We start from the raw sequence: 23,376 nt of genomic DNA, 5'->3' as shown, positions 1-23,376 counted from the left end.
TTATTGCGGAATGCGTGAAAATGATATCGATTTGATTTCAAATAGTAGGAGATTGTGTATTTTTTTGCATTGTAAAATATTGAGCCCTTAACTATTTTTGAACGTGGAGTAGGTAGGTAAAAATCGTGCTCCGCGTTCCTAAATGGATAGCCGTGCAACAATCTTTCTGAAATTGGAGAAGCGTGCTTACGAATTAGGCAAACGGATTCAAAAATCAAAAAGGAGGGAAGAGTCAGAATTTTTTATCTTTCAAAGAAGTCCCTGCAGTGAGTCCTGCTGTTGAGTCCGATTAAATATCTAATAGCTCTCTTTTGTAGTTTGAAGATTCGCTCAAATTGAGACGCACGACACTTACCCCAGAAGGGAAGGGCATATTGGAGATGCGACTCAATAGACTGTTGAGGAGGTGGATAAGTTTAGTTCTTTGGAAACTGATCTCAGCGCAAAACAGGAATAGCTTAATTTTTCAAATAAAATAAGAAACTATATTTTTTTTAAGAGCTTAATCACAGTTTTATCTCTAAAATCTCACCCTCTGCAAATCAAAATTTCACGGAATGTATCTGAAGTAAGAGGATTAATATATAATTCATAAATCTTCTAGATCGATCTTTTCTGGAAAACGGTTGTCATGAAGAGAATATGTCTAGTTAAAAAGGCCAAGATTGAAGACTAGAAATTATTTCCTAGATTGATCTACACAGAGCGAATCACTATACTTCCATTTAAAATTCTATATTCTGAAATATGTACTACCTAAAATAAACACTTTTCAAAAGGTGTTCTTACCTATTGATCTGCATTATATTCTTTTTGCTCTATCTCTTGAGAGAAAGTTATTGGGGATGCACGCACACTTTTAGAAATGAATGTCAATAACATGAAAATAATATATTTTGTTTAATCAGTATTCTACAAAATAGCAAACAAAATTGATTTTATCGAAAATATCAAATAGAACGATGACAATTCCATAGCAACTGAAAATATCTAAATGGAAGTCCAACACGCTAGCAGAAATTGCATTCTTTAATGACCTAAAATTTCAGTAAAATAATTTAAAAACTCGGAAATTTGTCGAATTTTCAGTGTACTTGTGAATGATGAATCTTGATAAAAAATATATAGGGTTATCATGAAGTAATGTACAATATTCATAAAACATAAAATGTTTATTTCATTTCGCGTCTTTTGACGTTAGTTGAGAAAATAAAATGTCAAATTTGATAAATTTACGACTGCATCATTATGTTTTTGGAAAGGTTTTATACACGATTCAATAGAGCCTGTTGTTTGCGGTATAAAAAATATTTGCAAAAAAAAAAAATAGAAAATCATTGAAAAACGAAATAAACTTTATTTTATATTTTTTAGTCAGTTGAAGTAGACCCGATTCACTGAATGTCTCCACAGAAAGGTGAGTCAGATGACTTGGGTGGTAAATCCATTGATTATCTCTTTTCAATTCACCTTCCTCCAAACTAGTTATCCAGATATAATGATAATATCCTTCTTGTTGGAACGAAATACTATAAATATTTGGAACCGAGAATGTCGCAATCAGGTCCCGAAGCACAGCCATACGCATATGTCCCAAATATCGCTCATCTGTTAAATTGTCATGAAAGGAACAAGGACCAATAAATCATCCTTTGACGGTTCAAGAAAAACATGAATTTTTGAGGGGCTGGGTGTGTTTTGTATAAATCCAGTGCGGATTTTCCCGATCCCTATAGCGATATCTCTGTGGATTCACTACACCAGTCAAACGTTCACTCCTCTGAAAATACTACATTACCAAGGAAATTTGGATTTTAATCACAATGCGTCGTTAACTCCTGGTTTTCCTGATTTTTGAGCATTCCTCGCGCCTCCCGTTCCATTCAACTTCTGCAACAGCTCTGCTTACTGTGCTTCCAAAAATTCAAGGTCTTCTAAAATTTGTTTTGATTAATAAAGGATATGCTTTTCCAAGACTTCGAAGTTTTTTGGAGTTAGCTACCGTCATGAGCATTTCTATCTCTCTCAATTCGATTGAAGAAGCCGTGATAATGAAATTGACTTAAACTTAATTGTAAAACTAATACTGATAAACAGTTGTTAAGCAGAACAAAAATTCAAAAAATTTTCTTCTTATGTGACGTGTTTTTGAAGTGAACGTTGTACGTTTTATTTCTCATGGGCATCACTTCATCATTACTATGTATATGTAATATAATAGAAGATATTTTCTAATTGGGAAAAACCACCTTCCCATATAATCAAATATATAGAAAAAAAAACCACTCGACATCAACAAAAAACCATTTCAAAGGATGGATTTGTTTGTTATAAAAAAAATAATCAAAGCTGGAAATGATTTTTTCAAATTAGAAAACCAAATAATTGATACAAACAATGTTTATATAATAATATATAATAATATAAAATATTTCTGTGCATTTTTCAGCAGACAATCTATTTATAATCAATTCTTCTACAAAATTAAAAAAGCAAAAGTAGAAACTTATTCATCTTGTTAACAAAAAAATTATTTCTCAAAACTTGAACGTATAATTACTAAGGATGTGGGTATCAATTAGTCAGACATCAGACTTTAACGTTCACATTAAAAAGTTTCCTTGTCTTTCTTTCAAATAATATTCGATTTCAAAATTCGACTCTGTTAATACTGTTACATATGTGTTTGTATATGAATGATTTGAAACAATTGAGTATGGATGATTTTTTCATTAATTGTTGAAGGACTGATTTTCCAGCGTTTACGCGACGTAGAATTCATAATTGCACACAGCACCTTAAGTGTTCAAACTACATTGAACCGTTAAAAATTTACAACTTGCACCTCATCACTACATGGAAAACTGTAAAATCGTTTTTCTGATGGAATTTGTCGGAAAGACATTCTTGGAATTGAAATAAAACAGAATTTTCAACATTTATTGGCCAATGGGTACTTATAGATCTCATGATACGGCTGTATAATCTTCCAGTCCAAATCTATTTTTCATTGTAGCTTACAGCTAATAGTTATAAAAGACAAACAAAGCGTGAAAACTTATAATAGCTCAGTTTGATTAAAATACTTAGATTGAGTGATAATATTAAAATGACCGTCTTTGGATTGGTAAGTAGACTTTATTATTATCTCGTGCATAAAACTAGATTATAGCAGATTGTGTAAAGGATTATTAAATCAGGCAAGCTGGGGATTTCACTTAAGAATGAGAGATAATCAGCTTCGAACTTGTAAAAACCCTTTAACAACCTAAAAATTGTTTCAAAAGCTACTTATAGTAGGGTATCCGCGACACTATAGGATAATTGGCACATACTCCAGGCCAATAAGAAAGAGCTCTTTCTGAGTTGATTTTGACTTCACCCGATCACTTTTAACGCCAATGATAGCAACAAAATTGAATGATAACCTTATTTTCTAGAAATTAGTCTTTCTTCCAATTCCGATTTTTTGGCTTATTTTAGATGCATAAAACATTTATGTGGTTCAATTTATGTTTTGGTCACTTTTTTAAAGATCTTAAAAAAATTTTGGAAGAATATTAAACCATTTTTCTGGTTTTACTTATATTATCCCTTTTGTCCCTTGGTCTGGCAATATATATCCCAGGTTTTCAAAAGAGGTTACTTTTATTTCTTTAACATACTGCTCTACTTTTTCAGTTCAGCAATTTTTGCAAAACTCAATGGGCAATCTGAGGATAAATACCAATTGAATCAAGCGCATTCACTAAAATGTGTATCAAGGCGGTAATATTTTTTGGCCCTCGTTTCTTAGGAGGTATGGAGCTTATTTTTCCAATTCTGTTTTTAATGAAGAGTTCCAGGCATATGTGAAGAATACTTGTGTCCAAATCTAGATCACAAAATATAAAAAGATGAGGAAACGGGAGTCTCATTGATCACTTTTTGTCCATAGATCAATTACACCCCGGAAAAAACCAATCGGACCAATCGTTATTATTGTATACTAGAAAATGATTTTTAGAACGCTTGGTGTATGATGACTATGATTTTGGTGAATTGAATAACGTAAACAGCTCCGATTATCGCTTTTTGCGGTTAAAGTCAAGGTTTGTTGTCGTTGGTTAAAGTTTTAATTCTAATTTGTGTGTAATTTTACCATGTACGCACCTGTATAACCCTGTTGTGTGTGTAAAGTTATGTATCATCTACTTTACAACAATATCGTCTCTCCTTCCTTGGGTGGACTCGTGATTTGACATCGATATCGCCTAACCTCAATGCCTTTATGTCATTTGTACGCAACAACAACAAAGTCTTGCCATTATTAACAAAACACGTCATACCCCGTATAGACGATGTTGTCGTTATCGCCTACTTGTCCGCTTATCAACAACAAAATGCCCTGCCCTACACAGTTATCACCTTACACGTCTTACGAAACACGTACGTTGGCCGATCCTGCCGGTATCGCCACCTTCACGTCAAAATACCCCAGCCGTTATCACACCTCGTGCCAACCTCGTTCGACTCTTAATACACGTATTTCGGCTCACCTTGCAAAACACCTCTTTGTTTAACATACCAACAATTTTGCCGTTATCGCGTCGACAGATATTCTTAACTCACCCCGTAGCGCTACTTCCTGTCATCTACTACCGAGAGATAATACAATATCAAATCGATGTATTAGAATTTTTTAACTTTAAACTTTTTCTCATTGAGTGATTACGTCACCCCACCTTATAATGAAAATTGTTGCGGTTTTGTGATATTCAATTTTTGTTTATCATCGTCAACGAACGTGGAGTGGTGGGGAGCGTCCCAAGCGGCGCATACTCAACTTACTTCGGTGTGTTTAAAAAGAATGGTTATTTAGAATCATGTCGTATTGGTAGGTTGATATTTACTACGTAGCGAAGTTTTATTTGGGTGAGTTTATGATTCCAAAAATTCTGTCTCAAAAGCTCTTTGCTAGGAAAAACTTATGATTATGCTTAATTACTTTGTGTTCATTGAAGTTGAGGGGCTTCCAATCAATGGGAAGTCAATAGAACCATATCTTCCAACTCACTGGTATATTTTCAACTCACATATTCAATAACTATCTATCCCGTTTACTGACCTCCGTAAATGAATGAGTACATTGATAACAATGTCACCATCTTTCTATATTGCTGATTCTTATACTCATAAAAAATATCACGGTATGAGTTATAAGGGTTATAAGGTGAATGTTACGATATGTTACAAAGTTAGTTATGATTCAATGTTGCGTATCTAACGGTACGTAATTTTTAACCCTGTCTAATTTTAGGCATTGACTTATAATGGCCTACAATTAACCTCACTATTTTTCAACTCATGGTTTAACAATCGTCACAATTCACCACAATCATTGCTTTTATTTGCCAATAATTATAGATCTTAATGATTTCGGTTTTTGTTTTTCAAATTCATATGTTGTTAAGTTTCTTTTCAATTTTTGATAGAGACTAATAAAATTTAGTATATTGTAAAGAAAATATTCCTTTTATTAATGATTAATTAACAGGCTATTGAACGTCTAGGGGGTGAAGTAAAGCAACTAGGTCATCTATATTTGTTCTACTTATATATGTGAAAATAAAGTATTAGTAAGTATGAAATTTCATATTTCTTTTCTAACAAAAGTTATAGATTGCGGAAAAAAATTGAAATCACAATGCCAATCAGTCATACTAAGGTTATCCTATAAAATACTATTCACGATCAAAGTTAATAGTGTTTCTTCAATTCGCAAAGCAATTTTTTGAGAAGCTTTGATATTTCACCCAAGTAGTTCTGTATAAAACCATAGTGAATATATTTTGATAAACAATAATCTTATCTGCAGATACGTCGCAGTCTTTTGGAAATAAATAATAATAACTACAGAGAAATGAAAATCGAAGGATACTTAAAAGATCCAAATAGAAGAATAGAAGCAAAACAATTCAAAGAATTAAACAAGTTTGTATAAAAGATCAAGATTTTGATCAAAACTGCTAGTAAGCAATTAGTTTAACTTGTTAAAAGATAAGCACAGAAAATGATACAACTAAACTGATTAATAGAGAATTAAAATTTGATAAAACCACCATATAGAATACTAAATAGAATATCGAAAAAATTCGAAAAAATTTATCTCTCATAAGATCATTTTAATAAGTACAAAGACGAATGCGAAGATCAAAATTTTAAAATCAAAGCTATCAACAGGAGAAGCAATAATTGTTGAAATGAAAAACAAACAAAGAATTGTTTCTGGCAAAGAAGATAGTGAGAATTAGTGAAAACATTTATACGAAACTATATATGACAAACTTTACCTACATAAAATACACAATAAGTAAAAATAAAGCAAATGTTTTTGGAGGATATACTAGCTATCTCAAAAGCAGCAAATAATAGAAAAAATGTTCGAAGAATGAAATCTTTTTGTTATTTGGACATATCAACTTAATGTTTTCAATTCAGGGAATTTCTACAATCAACTGATTTTCAATAAAAATTCTCATTTAAGAGATAGCAAAGGATAGTTATCAATCATTCTGTTCAATTGATTTTAAAATTAATCTTGATTAAAGTTTGAGTTTCTAATAATGTGAAAGAATTTGGACTCTGGAGAATAATCCTCTAATAGTCTAAGATCCCACCGCTTGATCTTCCAGGTATCTGTTTATATTTGATTGTAAAGGAATCTTGAGGATGTATGGAATGGATTAAGGAGAGGTTGTCTTGAAAAATTAGCCGCAATTACCTTTCATTAATTTTAATGTCATTAATATACTAATATGATTTGCAGCTATATGTTTTTCCAGTCAATCTTACAGCATTTGAAAGAAAATGATGTGTCAAATCAAAATAATTGTTGTTAATTAACTGCATTCACCGTTTTTCTTTTTAATTTTTATGCAGAATTAAAGTTTTATATACATTGAACATGAAGATCCATGGTTGCCAGTTACACAACGGCCGCAAACAGAGGTTGCCATGATTTTGTGAACGACTCTCGCTCCAAGTAAGTGGAAACGCAAGAGAGAAGATACACGCATTGTTACGAGCTGTTAACAATAGTATAAAGTTGTGAAAATTAAGTTTTATTATTTTTTCACTTATTATTTATTAAATAAATTTTTGGACGTAATGAAATGAAACTACGAAATGCCTAAACTGCACATAAACTGTATGAGTATCGCAGCTGCCATGCTTTATCCTTATTCATCGTACGTAACATTGCGCTCCCACTTACCTGGAGCGTCGTTCACAAAAATCATAGCAACCTCTGTTTGCGGCCATTGTGCAACTGCCAACCATGGATTTTCATGTTCAATGTATATAAAACTTTAATTTTGCATAAAAAACCGGTGAATGCAGTTAATTAACAATAATTTACATGTTTACACCTGGCAACCCTAATGCTGCGGCCGATTGAGAGCTGGCAACCATTTTTATTTTGATTTGTGACGTCATTTTCTTTCAAATGCTGTAAGATTGACTGAAAAAACATAATGACATTAAAATTAATTACAGGTAATTGCGGCTAATTTTCACGAGTCAATCTGTTCTGAATCCATTCCATACATCCTCAGGATTCCTTTAAAATGAATTTAATCAAAATAAAACACAGATACCTACAAGATCAAGCGGTGGGATCTTAGACTATAATAGAAGTTGACCGCATCATGTCAATAATACGTCCCATAAACAAATTTTAGAATAATAATATCTGTGACTTCCAGCTTTTAGATCTGCTATCGTAAATTGTGAGACTATTACAAGTAGAATCAACATTTAATGTATATTTTTAACGTTTGGTTATAAAATGTGGAGCCATTTTGATCTATGTCTTCAAGGATCTTGTCATTAAAATGGAAATTGTAACTTTCCACCGTTGCAACATTATAGCTCAATTAAAACATGGCGACTCTTATACGCTTTATATTTTTCGTGTAGCCCATCTTATCTAGATTGAATGGAGCTATTAAACAACGAAATCTTCCTTAATAGTTTGAGAACCCATAATGTCTTTTACTAGAAAAAATATAAACTAGATAGATGGCATTGGGAAGCTCATTGATTGCTACCTGTAATAAAAGATAATTAGATAAATTAGCGAAATAACAAATTTCAAGATTAATTGAGAAATATACGAGAGATAAATTATAGTTTACAATGAACAATAGTTAATCAAATTGAGAAATTAGAAATAATTGTTGATGTGAAAACAAAGTTTGATGACTCAATTTTACTATTTATACATACACACATATAAACACAAAATTATAAATAACCATAAATTGAACTAAGTCGGGCGACTCTGGAAACGACGTAGCTTCGCTGGAATCTTGGCTTTCCAGATCTGATCGCTTCGCTGTTCCGAGATAGAATGAATCTCTCTTCTATTCCAAACTTCTCACCTTGATTTGTGTAAGTATAGAACGATAAGAAGGTAGAATCATACAGTTATATTGGTTTTTCCTAAAAAGTGTATCAGGTATATCGGAGAGAATTGATTTGTTTGGAAGCTATTAGGATATTAAGAGATATTAAAGGTACTTGGAATTTCTAGGGCAGGTATCGCTCACTATGGGGCTGACGGATTGTCGTTTTATTGACGAATTTTGTTCAAAGAAATATGTACCCGTATAGAGTATTATTAAATGCAAGGTCACACGGCGTGGTCGCCACAAAATTGATAATATCTATTTTTATTATTACTGTTTTTCTGTTTTCTCACTCATATGATTTCTTCATTTTGAAATTGTGCTTAAATTGATTGCTCAAATTAGACGTTTCTTTAGACTTTCTTTCTTACACACAAATTACACATATATCATTTTGATATATGATATATTAACATCTTTATTTCCATGTATATATCTCTATGTCGCAATATAGTTTTGTTCAATGTATTCGTGTCCTTCGTTTCATTTGTATTTTCATCCTGTTGTCGACAATTTATGATAAACGCGTTAGTTTTATTAGTTTTCATTTCTATTACGATGGTTTTAGCTCTTTTGCTCATATATTCACTGGCTCCTGAATCTTATTTATATTTTCTAACAATACCACATCATCTGCATATAGATATTAGTTGGCAAGTATAATGCTAACTGTTCAGTTTTATCTCTTTTTCGTGCTATTCTTTTATCTGTAACTAATATAAATAAGCTTACTCTGTTATGTCTCTTTTTATAATACGATGTACAAGGATTTTTTTTACTATTTGTAATTTGGCCGTAAAATTCGCGTATATACTAAAAATCTCGTTATTTTTATCACTATCAGCTAGGTTTTACTATGAATACGTTGACAATAATTTTTCTTTCTATTCTGAATGATGCTCTTCTCACAATTTATATTCTTCATCATCTCATAATTTTATTATAATTTGAGTAATTAGTTTATAGGTCGTTTTACTTAGCATATTACTGTATATATGTCACATGTCGTCTGGTCCCCTTTTCCATAATCAGTGTAATGAAATTATTTTTCAACTTTGTGGTATTCTTTATTCTTTCTATTTCTCGTTGCATAATCTTATATTAATTTTTCTTTTTCCTCAGTCGTCTACTCACTTTCACAAGATAATACTTCTTCTTGTTTCTTGTTTCTTTGTTTTTCACTTTTCTTCACATAAGGTATAAATAATCTTCGTAACATTTATCACTTATTTCCATTATTTAGTCTTTCTTGTTTTTTGATTATTGGTTATGAATATTTCTCCGTTTACATCGATCCGATCTTTCAATCCATTATGTATTAATGTCGATTTTTCTTTAAAATTCTATATATAGTGTTTTTCAATTATTTTGAAGTTATTTGCTTACGTTTTTTATTAGATTTATTTTCATGACGCATTTCTACCTTATTTTCATCGTTTTATCGTTTTTTTCACGGGTTTTTATATATTCTCTGTCCTCATATAATTTTCGTTGCTGCGTAATATTGATCGTTATAATTTCTCACTAGTTTCTCGAAATGCAGAAAAGTGGGACAAATCATCGAACGCTTCAAGAACAATGACATTAATTTCCTAGTACAGTAGAAACTCGATTTTGCGGCCCTCATTTATCCACGATTATTCGGTCTATCAACTGCGACCAATTAAACAATTAACTCACATTGAGCCAAGTTACATTATGGTTTCAGTTACCAATTCGGAATTTATTGAAAGATAAAAATGCTTGAAATAGAGTACTTAATCAGGAAAATGAAAATTCCATAATCAATACGGACAATACTATTTTGGAGAATATAGATGAACTAAATTAAAGGTACTAGCACCAGAACTGTAGGTATGATATAACAAAGTGAGTCACTTGTAACAGTAATGCTAAGGCTTCCAAATTATGTCAGATGATAAAGCTGTAGAAAATATATTGCAGATGAATGAACAGCAGAAAATACAAGAATACTTATACGTGTAAAATGATGTAGGATCATCTTATGGTGAAGCCTTTTAGGCCATGGAAACTGCTCTTAAGTAGTTTGAAAAACAGAGAATGATACTGTGAGTTTACTAAAGCTAAAACAAATTGTTGTAATAGCGGCAAAGAAGCGGAAAAAGTGGCTAACGTCAAATGGGGATTACCAAATATTCCAAAACACATGAAACATTTCATTTAATTTCGTAATTGAGGCTGCAATCTCATAGTGTGCATGAGGGGATATTTATGTACATAAATGTATACATACATTGTATGTTGAAGAATATATATCATAATGAATTTTTAATAAACATTGATTTTCGTTGTATTTGTTGTTTATAATAAATGCATCACATTATGTACGTACCATTTGCAAGAGAACTGTTTCTTTCTATATATTCAATTCGTTGAGTCTACTAAGACTTGAATATTAGGTCTCATGTATGTTGAGCTATTTTATCCATATTATGCTTCATCTTTACATGGTACTACATCAATTTTTAGCAATCAAATTTATGAATTTGTGAATCATATAAGAGCACAACACAACACTCCCTAAGATTTTCCGGTAGCAAATAATCATGCATCTAGATAAACAACGGCCACAAAAACGTAAAGATTTGCATCTTGTGGACGGTCACTGCCCAGATTGAAAATTTTCGAACAGTAAATTTCTTTAGTAATTCAATTCGGCCTCGAATAACTTCATTAACACGCCTGATATTGACTAAAGTATATCCAAGCGTACCTTATAACATAATTAAAGAGTAATTAGGTTGAATACAGTGTCAGATATCTCATATTTATGCTAAGGATCAGTTAATCCCACTTTTAGTCATATAATCAGTTTTCGCAGAAAATTTTGATCTACCTGAATCTTTTCTTATCGATTTGAATAGACCTAATATCGAAATTCCATAACTCAAATCGAAATATGTAAATACCTACCAACCTCACTAAAACTACTCCCAACTAAACTCCGAACACCCCCTCTCAAAACGCTTAATCCCAAAACACCTACACCTATGCCGACTCTGCTTACAATTGCAGCGCACAAATCAACTCAAATATCTCCAGAAACTGAAACAAATGCTTAAACTTCATCTTCACTAACCAATCCCTACTTTCAACACATCTATTGATACCCTTGAAGGTCAATCAACACTAAAAAGAACTTTTAAAGAAGTATCTCTATCACCTGTGGAAAACATCTTTGTAAAACCCATCCTCCAATTAGAGAAAAAAATTAAGACCTACAAGAAATACAGCATTAACCTCGCAACATTACTAGAACCTATTAGAGAATACCTAGAAAACGAAAGTCAATTGCTAAATTCCGACCTAGTGAGCATTTTTGAAAACAGCCAAGGTTCCAAAGACATACTCAGTATTATAAATTCGTACACAGATGACTCGTAGGCATGACTACAGTTTCTCACCAAATAACATCTATATTACACAAATAAAATAATGAAAACCAAAAGCAAAAGATTGAGACGCAAAGTAGACAAACTGTTGACTATACACCCCACAGCGAAAAAATCATTGTTGTAAGAAGATTCTGACTCTTTCGTTAATTCGTCTCAAAAATAATTACGTTCCGATATCTACTTCGATGGAATTTAAATGGATTCTATACCCATTTTTAAAAAACATAACCATATTGGTACATAAATACTCCCATCTATTATTTGTTTAGAGGAAACAAATTCCAAAAATTCAAACCACGTATTCTATTTTCGTAAACACGCAAGTTTCTATAACAGACTTAATCAAAAAATATCCAGCGGAGGCATTGCAATTTAAGAAGCTAGAAAATTTATGGCTACAGGATTATCAATTAACGCAAATGGTATTGAATTAATGAGAATTTTTTCCTTCCAAGTCTCGCATTCTCAAATATTTCTATTTCATATAAGAGAAAACCTAAGAAGTCGCTGTTTTTATTTTAGTTTCACATTTGGTTAATTTGAGAAAATTTCCCTTTTTTACTTTAATTGAATTTACTACACATAGTCGTCATGACAATTTTCTAAATAGCTCTAACTAGTCTTCAATACATGGAAATCATATACAGGGTGAGTCGGTAGGAGCGCACCAAACTCTAGGAGTGTATTATACACGTGAAAATAATGTAAAAAACTGTTTTTATCCGATTTTCTTTTTTTTCAAGTCAACCTAACCTAACAAATAAACAAATTATCACAAAAAAATTTTCTTAATCATAGCGTTCTTTCAATAAATGTTCAAAATACCACCATTGACTTCTAAACATTTTCTGCTTCGTCTACGAAGAGCTTTTGTTGCTCTCCCAATTGATTTATTTCTTTCTTCTTTAATATGGGCTGCAGTATTCTCAATTCGTCTAATTAGTGCATCCTGTGTGTCTACTTTTATAATGTAGACTTTATTTCTCATCCAGCTCCATAAACAAAAATCTAGTGGTGTGAGGTCTGGAGATCTTGTAGGCCAATTAATGGGACCTCCACGACCAATCCAACGCCCTGGAAAACGTTCGTCCAAATGTTGCTTGACCTGACGAGCGACATGTGCAGGAGCTCCATCGTGCTGATAGTACATCTGCATTCTAATATTTACACGAACATCCTCTAGTAGGCCTTGTAATTCATTTTGTAAGAAATTTAGGTAGTTGTCTCCTGTGAGACTATTCTCCAAAATGAAAGGGCCAATTAAATAACTGTCAACCGTTCCACACCACACCACACGTTTACAGAAAACCGATGTTGAAAATTGCTTTCGACTGTTGCGTGGGGATTTTCATCCGATAGTTACGAGCATTATTAATGCCATCACGGGTAAATGTAGCTTCATCCGTAAAGAGTATACTCGATACAACACGATGATTATCCACCGATCTATTGTATGAATAGATGTAAGCGAAATAGAAGAGAGAGAAACTCTAAAAGAAGAGGCAAGCCGAAAAGGAAGATGATAGACCAAATAATAGATATTGGGGATATTGAAGGAAATGGAAAAGAGGCAAGAGAAACGAAAGAAAAATTTATTAGGTATATGAGCATTGAGAATTCAGCGCTTTCAGAACAACGATATTAGTTCCAATACTATATTAAGAATTATTTCCAATTTTTTGACTTGATTAACTATAGAAACGTGTTCCTATTATATTTTTCCCAGAGTATTTAAGTTTATTATTTCCTTAATGTATATAATGATCTTTTAGTCCAGGTATTGGATAATGAGCCTCCGAATACCATTTATTCAGTTTGTAGCTTTTTTTATAATGAAAGACATTAATAGTTTCGAACCTAATGGAAAAATCTCGTTGTTCAATTCCTCTATTATTCTAGAAGAATTTTAAACGTATAAGAATGGCCATGTTTTAATTGAGCCATAAAATTTTACCGATAAAAAGTTATACTTACTTCCGATTTTATTACAAGGTCCTTAAAATGATAAATCAAAATGGCTTAACGTTTTATATTCAGCCTTTAAAGATTTACATTCAATGTTGATTCAACTGTTAACAGTCTCGCAATTTCTATGGAAAGTATTATTGATAAGATGTAGTAGACTTCTATTCGAGGATCATCTTCACAGTCAAAATTGTGGAATATTTTTTTCCATAATTTAATATTCAGAGGTAGCTCCATTATTAGAACCAGAAATGACAGTAATCAAGATTGATTTCAAAATCGTCTAATTGAACAGAATGATTGATTACCATTCTCTATTTTCCTTAAATGAGAATTTATACCGAAAGTTAGTTGATTTTATTAACACCTTGAATAGACGATATAAAATTATTTCGTCTAAAGAACAGAGATTTCATTTTGAAACTATATTGAAAGTTTTGTGTATATACTGAAGTAAATACATATATTTTACCAACATCATTCGTTATTTTCGTTTATATTATAATGTCCGATATCTGCAATCTTTGTTCTGTTTTTATGATCAGTATCATAGATCAAAATGTTTTCTTAACATGACAGATAATTTTTGATGTTTATGTTATAAAAGGAATACATACAATTTATAAATGAATATTTCAAACGTTATGTTATAAATTTTCATATGAATTACAAGATTGTGGTGATACTTTGGCACTAAATACGAAGATTATTTGATCAACTTCTCCTATTTTTTCAAGTGTAGTTTTTTTCTCTTCTCAAATTTCATCTCCCTTATTTGATCTATACACTTTCCTCTCGTTTTACCACTTCTCATAATAGTACTCCACTTTTCTTATAGTTTGTGAGAACAAATTGCGGGATATGTTCATATCAATTCAACGTTTCTCATAATTTCCATTTCTATCTCTTATTTCGTCATTTTTGCTTGATTTCCAAATTTCGCTAACTTTTTTTCACCCTCTAGGTATTCTAATCATTTCAATTGTGCTCAACTTAGCTCCATGCTTCTCATTGACCAGTTTTTAATTGCATGACAATATCTCCAGATCGCACTATGATATTGTTTAGTAAGTAGTTGTTTTGTTGCTTCATTCTCTCTTTGTATCATCTTTGCCTCTATCTTTCAGGCCTATGTCAACATAATTACTAGGTATTCATAGGTTTTTCCTATTTTCATTTTCTCTTCTTCCGTTTTTTGTATTTTGATAGTGTTAGTCAAAATTTATAATAACCACATTGGTTTACTGCGTATTCTATAATTGTGTCCATATATTCACTAGTTTCTTTATTTCTCGTAGTTCCATCTCGATAATTCTGTTCTATATATAGTATCGAAGTCTCTAAAATCAATAAATTTCAATAAACTCTCACACCAGTTTAAATTAACCATAAATTACTTCTCGGTTGAGAATTTTTACGAAAATTCGGGGAAAAAAACGTGGAATGTTCTGCGGAAAAAATTTTAACAGTAATTTGTGCGATTTGTCTGGTTTAAAGAGCACATAGCTCATTTAAAATATGGGCGAACCGAATAATCGAGTATTGCCGAACACATTGAAATGTGAAATTGTTGAAAAATGTATCCAATAATAAATTGTTGGATGCATTCGAAAGCATTGGAATTATTAAATGTAAAAACAGTTTAAATAAGGACACAGGGCCTATCCCTTTCACCCCACTATATAGCTTAGTTTTTGAGAATTAAATGTGAAGTTTTCTAACGAAGATGTTCTCCCACTGGAATTATTTTTCACGGAAGAAAATTCATTTGTGGAGGAATTTAATATAAAATAAGCTAATATGTTTCATTCAACCTTCAGTCTCTTAAGACGATAACTTGGTTATCGAAACGTGCACCAGACTGTGTACTTGCGAAAGGTGGTGTAGTGTTAACAGTGTAAGCAGTGTTCAACATGAAATTACAGAAAGAATATAACGAAAAACGATAAAAACTTGATAATTCTTCAAATTGATCTCAGTAGATCTATTGGAAAAACACAGAATTTTGCAAGTGAAAATTTGTTCATATTGGTTCTATATTGTTTCGATTTTTGAATATTCCTATGGTAGGTAAACACTATATGTGCGCCGCCTTGGCTGTACTGATCCTATTTTTCTCACACCTATCAGTTACAAATCTGTCTTTTCTTAATTCAGTCGCTTGATTATCAGTTTCGTTGCCTTACCTTGCCTCCTGGTTTTCGAGTAATGGTAGAACGATTTCTTGCTTTTTCGCATTGCATATTCGAACCATTTCCTTTATCCTATATTTCTCATTTCCTTTACCTCATATTAATTGACAATTTCTATCAGTATCTCATAGCTCATATGTGCCTTTACTCATTGGCGCTAGATTTCAGTGGCCCCATAGTTGTTTTCATTCTATTTTCCATTCTACTATTCCCAATTTTTTTCTCTGTTTTTGTTTTCGTCTTCTTTACATATGTTACCGGCGCCCTAATTGTCATCCTTGACATCCATCATTTTCTGTACATGAAATGCATGCTGACGGGTGAATTTCTGCCATTAAAATACTATTGATCTATTAATGTGACCGAGATACTTTATTCAGCACCACAAATAAAAATCCAAGCGTCTAAGACTGGTGATCTGATTGATACGTTCAAACTAAAAAATCCCTAACATATAAGGAATAATGTGCCGGGCAATCATCTTGTTCTATAGATATGTCACGAAGAATTACTAAGGGTAGGTCTTGCAAAAGAAGTAGCAATAACTCAATATATCTTTTTCCATTAAAATTCTCATTGAGAAAATATGTAGGTTTCAAGTTTTGTTTCGATTCACTGGCAAGCTGATATATCATTCATAAATTATAAATAAACAACATCAAATTTATAAAAATCGGTCAAATGGAACCGGACATACATACATTTTTTCATAACAGAGTTCTCATTCTCTCCCATCTTTTATTCTAAGAGATAGACTGAAACTTGTGATGAAAAATGTGTAGAATTTGCTGAATTTTATATTTTCAATCACAATCTCTAATGTTCTCGTATTTCCCGGGTCCCCTTTGGTTATAATATTTTGTTCTTCAAAGCTGAAATTTAATCCGTCCTGAGATATGGACTAGGACAGTTCTTCTGAACAACCGACTACTATGTAGTATTTGCGAACTTATCAAAATAACAGAGTAGTAAAATATTATTAGGTTACGTTATTTTATTGTAAAGAAATATGTGAATTTTGTTATGTTTTTCATATATATAACCTGTTCGACTCAATTTATGATGCATTGAATTCTATTCATATATTTGATGAAGAGTCTCAGTAAATGAAACCATACATAACAGCAACAACATTCACCCAAATGAAGATTTTCTCTTATTATGAATGTAAAAAAAAATTCTGAATTTCGATGTATTTAAAAGAAGAATAGCTCTGAATCACTTTAATCGAAACTAAAAAGTTGCATAGCTTTTTACTAGCTGGTGTTTCATGTTCTCACTATATATGAATTTAGGTAGTCTAAATAATGTTATTTCATTTTCATGAAAATAAATTTCTTCAGAATCCATAATTAAATTTATTTACTAGTCCTATAGATGATATAGCCATCCTACTTGCATATAACAGCTTTATTCACTAGATGATTTACAATATTCGTGAATAATAGTTACCTTTTATCAGTCTTTACTCCCATGATCACATTGAACATAAAAAAGTTATATATTCAAACCAATAAAAAGTTTTAATCTCTTCACTAACATTATATACATATCCTGAAGGAGATGATATCCATTATTCATTGATAATTAAAACTTTCAAATGAAAATAGGAATATTCATTATATCCAACTACGTGAGTAAGATTCATGAATAGCAGATTTGAATTGCCATTTCGAGACGAAAATGGAATTAAAGTAAATTTGGTAATAAATTCCATTGGTCGTAAATTTCAAACAGTTTTAACACGTGTGTATCAAATATATCACGTATAACTGTGAATGTAATAAAAATAGAGATTATTTTCAAATTATCATAATTCTAAAGATTTTTAAATATTTTCTCTATTCTTCTATTTGTTAGAGTTTTTAAAATGAGTTTTTGTTGTTGCACAATTGTGACACCAGCAAAATAAATATCCCTTTACAGTTTAGTTACTCACTTATCTCTATAAAACACTTTTGTGCAGTAATTGCTTGTTATCAAAAAAAAGTCCTCGAACCTCTGAAAAGTCGAAGCGGTTAATTTCGAAACACGATCAACACACCGCGTATTCGGAACAAAAGTTGCCCCGCGCGTAGTTACGTCCAGTCGAGTTGAGAGACAAACTTCGGGAGTTTTGGGAGTTGAAAGTTGGGTGAGATTGCGTCCGCAGGCTGCGCGTTGTCAGATTAAGCAAACCGTTGAGGGCGTGGACGGGAGACTTGCTGATAAATGGGAAAGTAGCGAAATAAAACAAGAGGGGCTATTAACCGAGTTTGATTTTCAAGGTTTGAAGGTTTTGGTGTCGCAGATATACTGAGGTGAATTTGGGTACTTTTTTAGGATTCGATAATCAAGAAGTTGAAGGATCGATATAAAAAGAGACTTGATTAGATGGAACAAAAAGTATTTTCAAACTACTACCTCGTCCCAAATTTTAACTATTATATTGTCGTTAACGTAGCTTTAGAGGAATGATGAATTCATCAAGTCATCTTATGACAATGGAAAGTTGGAATTTATATTGTTTCTATCAAACAAGAATTGCAATAATGAATGTCGTGAGCTTGCAGATATTTTATTCACTACAAGCTCACACGAGTAAATCTAATTTCAAGGCTGATGGAGTTTCGTTAAACACCAACTACTCTTAGAAAATCTATTCAATGAAAAAAATTGGTCTTTTTTTAGACAGTAACTCACAATTATTCACAACCAGTAAAAGTTTAAGGTAATACAGAAAATAGTATCTAATTTATTGTTTGATCGCGTGAATTTTCTTAATTTGGTAGCTTAGAAAAAATACAGGCTGTAAGAAATGAGGAAATAAAAGAAGTATAGAGGAGTTTCTCAATTAAAAAAGGATTTCAAGAATATATTTTGAGTTGTTTATCTCATAACTTAATTGTTATATATTCATTAACCAAAATATATAGAGACTGTGCTCGATTTTTATTTAAAGAAATGCAATTTTGTGCAGTTATTTACCTTTTTATTCTAAAAATTTGTGATTATTTACTAGGTTATACATAAAGATTTAAAATATATTAATCTTCATGCTAGAGTTACGGAATATGGTGTCATAGTGGATTTCCGCTAGGCGTTATAAGTCCGTTACTATTTGGTAACGCTAAGCGATTAGACTAGAGTGCTATTTGTTTCAGAAGTGGCTTATCTTTGAAAAAAGCGTCAATTTTATCAATCTTTCAAAAATTATCAAAAAAACTAATTTTGAAACAGAAGAGACCTAAAATGAAGAAGATTTAGACATTGTAGTAAATTATCTTTAATATTAAGTGGTTGATTTATGGATAACATTAAATTTCAATAGGCTCGGTCGTTATGAATGTAGCTGAATATTTATTGGTTGGAATAAACAAACAATGATTATATAGATTAGGTCGATATAAGTGAAGTTGAAATTTATAGGTTAGGTGAGGTTAGTTGGTTGTTAATGGCGTTGAATGTTTATAAAATTTATTCTTTCAAAGTTATCCGACTGATCAGTAACATTTTCGACTGACAACGTCAAAGAACGTCGCTATATGATATATGTTGATGAACATTTTCCAGCGAACACTAAGTGGTGTCTTCCTCTCTTCCAACTGCGAACTACTGGTCAGATAGGTAAATGATGTGAGCAACACGTATCAAAATACAGATTTTAATATTCACTTTTAGAACAATTTCGAATTTCAATATTTCGAAAATGAATTCTGTGTTCTTCGAAGGCGCCACGTGTTCGCTGGGAGATAATTAACTATGGTCTATTTCAGAAAGTATAGAGTAATAAAATGGGAAATTCCGTCCAGTTCGGCTCAATTTCGGTGTCGGCTATAGGTGTAGGTCCTGAAATCAAATTGACTGATATTAAAATTTCAAGTAATTGCGTAGAGAAGTAGGAAAAGTATATTTTCTGGCCTGAAATGTCAATATCGAAATATTGTGTGGGAATTACTTAGGTAGTACGTAGTAGATTATACAGTTACGCTTTGAGTGTGACAGCCGTAACAGAGTTAATGCCTTATTATCTGATAAATGCACCTTTGATCTACCAGAAGGTAACATTATTGTTCAACCCTCTACGATACAGAAACATATTTCACGCTTAACGGATGTGTTTAAGAGATGTGAATGCGAATTTTTGAGGAAAGAAGTCACCTACCTTTGACATATAATTACAGAAAATTGGGTTAAGCCAGTTTTGGCTGACATCAAATGTGTAGAAAAACTCCCTAAACCCACAAACCAAAAAGAAATTGAATCCTTATAGGGGCTTTTTTTAAGATGCTTTAACTACTACTCCGATTTCAATATACTCAACCTTTGAAGAACTATTTTAAATACAGATGCTAGCGCATTTGCCATTGGTGCGATTTTATCGAAAGGCCCAACAAAAAAAGATTTACCTACTCTTATGCGTCTAGCACATTGTGCGAAGCCGAAACAAAATACTCCACTGAGAACTTTGCGCAATTGTATTGGCAGTAAAACACTTTAGACCGTACTTACCTTACTGACCACCCCTCTTGCACGATGGCCCCTCAAATTAGAACATTATGATTATCAATTCCAATACAAATCCTGCAAATCTAATAAAAATGCAGATGCCCTTTTTCAGATAGAAATCAACCACGTGAAAGATCATTTTCTTCCAAAGCTAGGAAATTTCAAATGTTTACCACACTCAATTTACCCTACTCATGGAATTGTGGGCTCATACGAACAAACTTATAAAGGTGAATCGGAAGTTAATTGGGAAGTTAATGAAAAGGAATTCTTCTCTTTTGTCGAACTATACAAAACAAAATCATCAATCGATTATTTGAAAATACTCTCATAACCATTCACTAAACAAGCAAAATAAAAACATTTCAACTATTTTTCAAGAGATTGATTCACAAGACTATCATTAAAGAAACCCTCAAAAAAATATGCAGCTGAAGATAACCATAATATTAGAGACATTAGCATTTCTACTATCTTAAATTTTGGTGAAATTCACTATTTGTCGGAAGGTTACGAAATAACTAGAAGAACATCAAAAACCAATTATTTCCGATCAATTTCATAACTGTTGAAGCCACCTTAACAGGGCGGAATCAATAAAACTATTAGATGAATTCGGCAAAGATATGATTAAGCTGGGCTCACTCGAGACGCACAAAATGATATCAAGTCATGCTGAGCTTGTCAAGAATCAAAAATCTGCCGCAAATGCTTGGATACCCCCCTCGTTATAATCGAGACTACGAAAACACCTTTCGTACGCATTAATATTGATATTATAGAAGTACCTCAAAGAAATTATGCCCTTACGATAAGGGACAAACTAACAAAGTTTTCTCAAGCATGCCCCCTTGAGGATAAAAGTGCTAAATCTATTGTCAGTTCACTACATTTTGGTAAACCGCTCCTAATTCATTGCGATGCCTGTCACGATTTCAATAACGAGCTCTTAAATTACCTATGTGATATATTTGATAATAAATTGACACATCCACAAAGTAACGGATCCTTAGAAAGCTTACACGCTGCTTTATTAGAAATGATCCAAATAAATTTAGCAGATCACCCCAACGAACACTCCTACAGTATTTTATCTTTTGTAATTATAACTTATAACAATTCTAGAAACAATACACACGGGCTTACACCATACGAATTTATATTCGGACATACGAGTACGTCCTGTAGACCACCAGGAAAATTGTATGATGAACAAGAAGTACTCACTTATATATTAGAGATCTAAATAACCGTAGCAAGGGCAAAAACCTTGATGAAGAGGGAAAAAGCTAAAATTTTATACGACAATCATGTTTCTAAGAACAAACTGAAGTACGAAGTAGGTGACAAAGTTTATGTGAAAGAAAAACAAATTATAAATAAATTACAAAATAAGTTTAACGATTCTTTCAAGTTCTTTCAGTAAAGGTACTAAATTTTTATTATTATAATTAATTTATTTTTATATCGGAACAGCAACATGTCAATATAAAATTGAGACAATAAACAATTCAGTCGGGAACTTTTGAAACAAACAAAAGAATACAATTAAAAACACCTTTAGTTCAAATTACTCCATGATAACGTCCTTTAGAGCCGATGTCAAATGACATTTGGTATTATTTCAACAAATCGGGAAATCTATCAGTAGAAACTAGTGAAATATCTTTTCACGTCAAAAGACAAAAAAGAGAATTGGTAAATGGTATTGGTAGCATATTTAAATCAGTAACCGGAAATCTTGACGCGTCTAAAGGTGAATATTATACAGACTGCCATTAATAAATTAGAAACAAATCAAAATTAAACTGAAAATTCATTAAATTAAATTCAATTCTATTCATAAAAACAATTGAAACTACTATTATACAATCAATCAACGAAATTGCGCTTATCGGAGTTCAACTATACTTCTTTCAAATTTGCGAAGAACTAATAGAGAGTAATTCGTACTTTGAAAATACTGTTAACAATACTTTGAATTCAATCACTATTGTTCAACTTAAAATAAATCATATTTCTATTATTGACCCCGAAAATGTGATCACTGCTCTTAAAGAAATCTCAGAAAATACGATTAGAAAAGATTAACCGCTACTCGTAAAATATTCTGTAATTTCATTCGGAAATAATCGATCTCGAAGCATATCAAACAAATTAAGATCTAGTATTTGTCCTTAGAAACCCCCTAATTGAACCACAAATATATACTTTACTTCACTTATATCCAATACCAATTTATGAAAATAGAACTGGATAACGTACAAGGTTATAATCCAGAAAAACTCGAAGAAAACGTTATTACGTCTCGTTAAGGCTTGAGAGCCGAACTGAAGATAACGTCAAAGAGCGTCGCTATATCCAGTAGTTAAACTATCAAACTTATTCTCTTGATCGGTTTCCTAATACATATAAGGTGAAATTTACATTGAAAGGAAGAAGTCCGTTGAAACTATCAAAGAGAAAGCGCCATGCGTTCTGAGGAAAGAAACAGAATACTGTTTCAAACAATGGAAGATTGGTAAAGGGTTTCATGAGAATACAGAAGGGGTATATATTATTAATATGGAAATGTGAAAGGTCCCCGACACTGCCACACGATCATCGGATTCCAAAGTGCAATAAATAATATTCACATAGTCAGCGGATTCCAAAATACATAAATATAAGTTCATTGCATTAAATTCGAGTTCATTCATTGTTTTGTTACGGTTTATTGTTAAAATAATTATTTGTCTGTGAAGTTTTTTTCTGTAGAAATTATAAGTTGTTTATTGTAAATGAAAATATTTTCTAAAAAAGTTAATAGTGTCTCAAAGAACATTTCTATATAAACTAAAAATTTATGTATCCAAAATAAAATGA

General features: G+C 31.8%; 1 protein-coding gene across 5 annotated transcripts in view; it reads right to left on the bottom strand.

The window, feature by feature from the left end:
- LOC130901434 (metabotropic glutamate receptor 2) overlaps positions 1–23,376 on the bottom strand; it is a 602,363-nt gene that overhangs the window by 351,624 nt on the left and 227,363 nt on the right. For 2 of the 5 annotated variants that reach the window (XR_009060284.1, XM_057812832.1), the window contains exon 1: positions 17,963–18,144. The exons of the other annotated variants lie outside the window; for them this stretch is intronic. The gene's annotated coding sequence lies outside the window, so the exon portion shown is untranslated. Of the gene's footprint in view, positions 1–17,962; positions 18,145–23,376 lie in introns of those variants that run through there. 5 annotated transcript variants of the gene reach the window in all.

Source organism: Diorhabda carinulata, chromosome X (genome assembly GCF_026250575.1).
Source record: "Diorhabda carinulata isolate Delta chromosome X, icDioCari1.1, whole genome shotgun sequence".
Classification (NCBI taxonomy): Eukaryota; Metazoa; Arthropoda; class Insecta; order Coleoptera; family Chrysomelidae; genus Diorhabda; species Diorhabda carinulata.
Note: the sequence above shows the minus strand (reverse complement) of the source record. Positions and strands in the feature narration are given on the sequence as shown.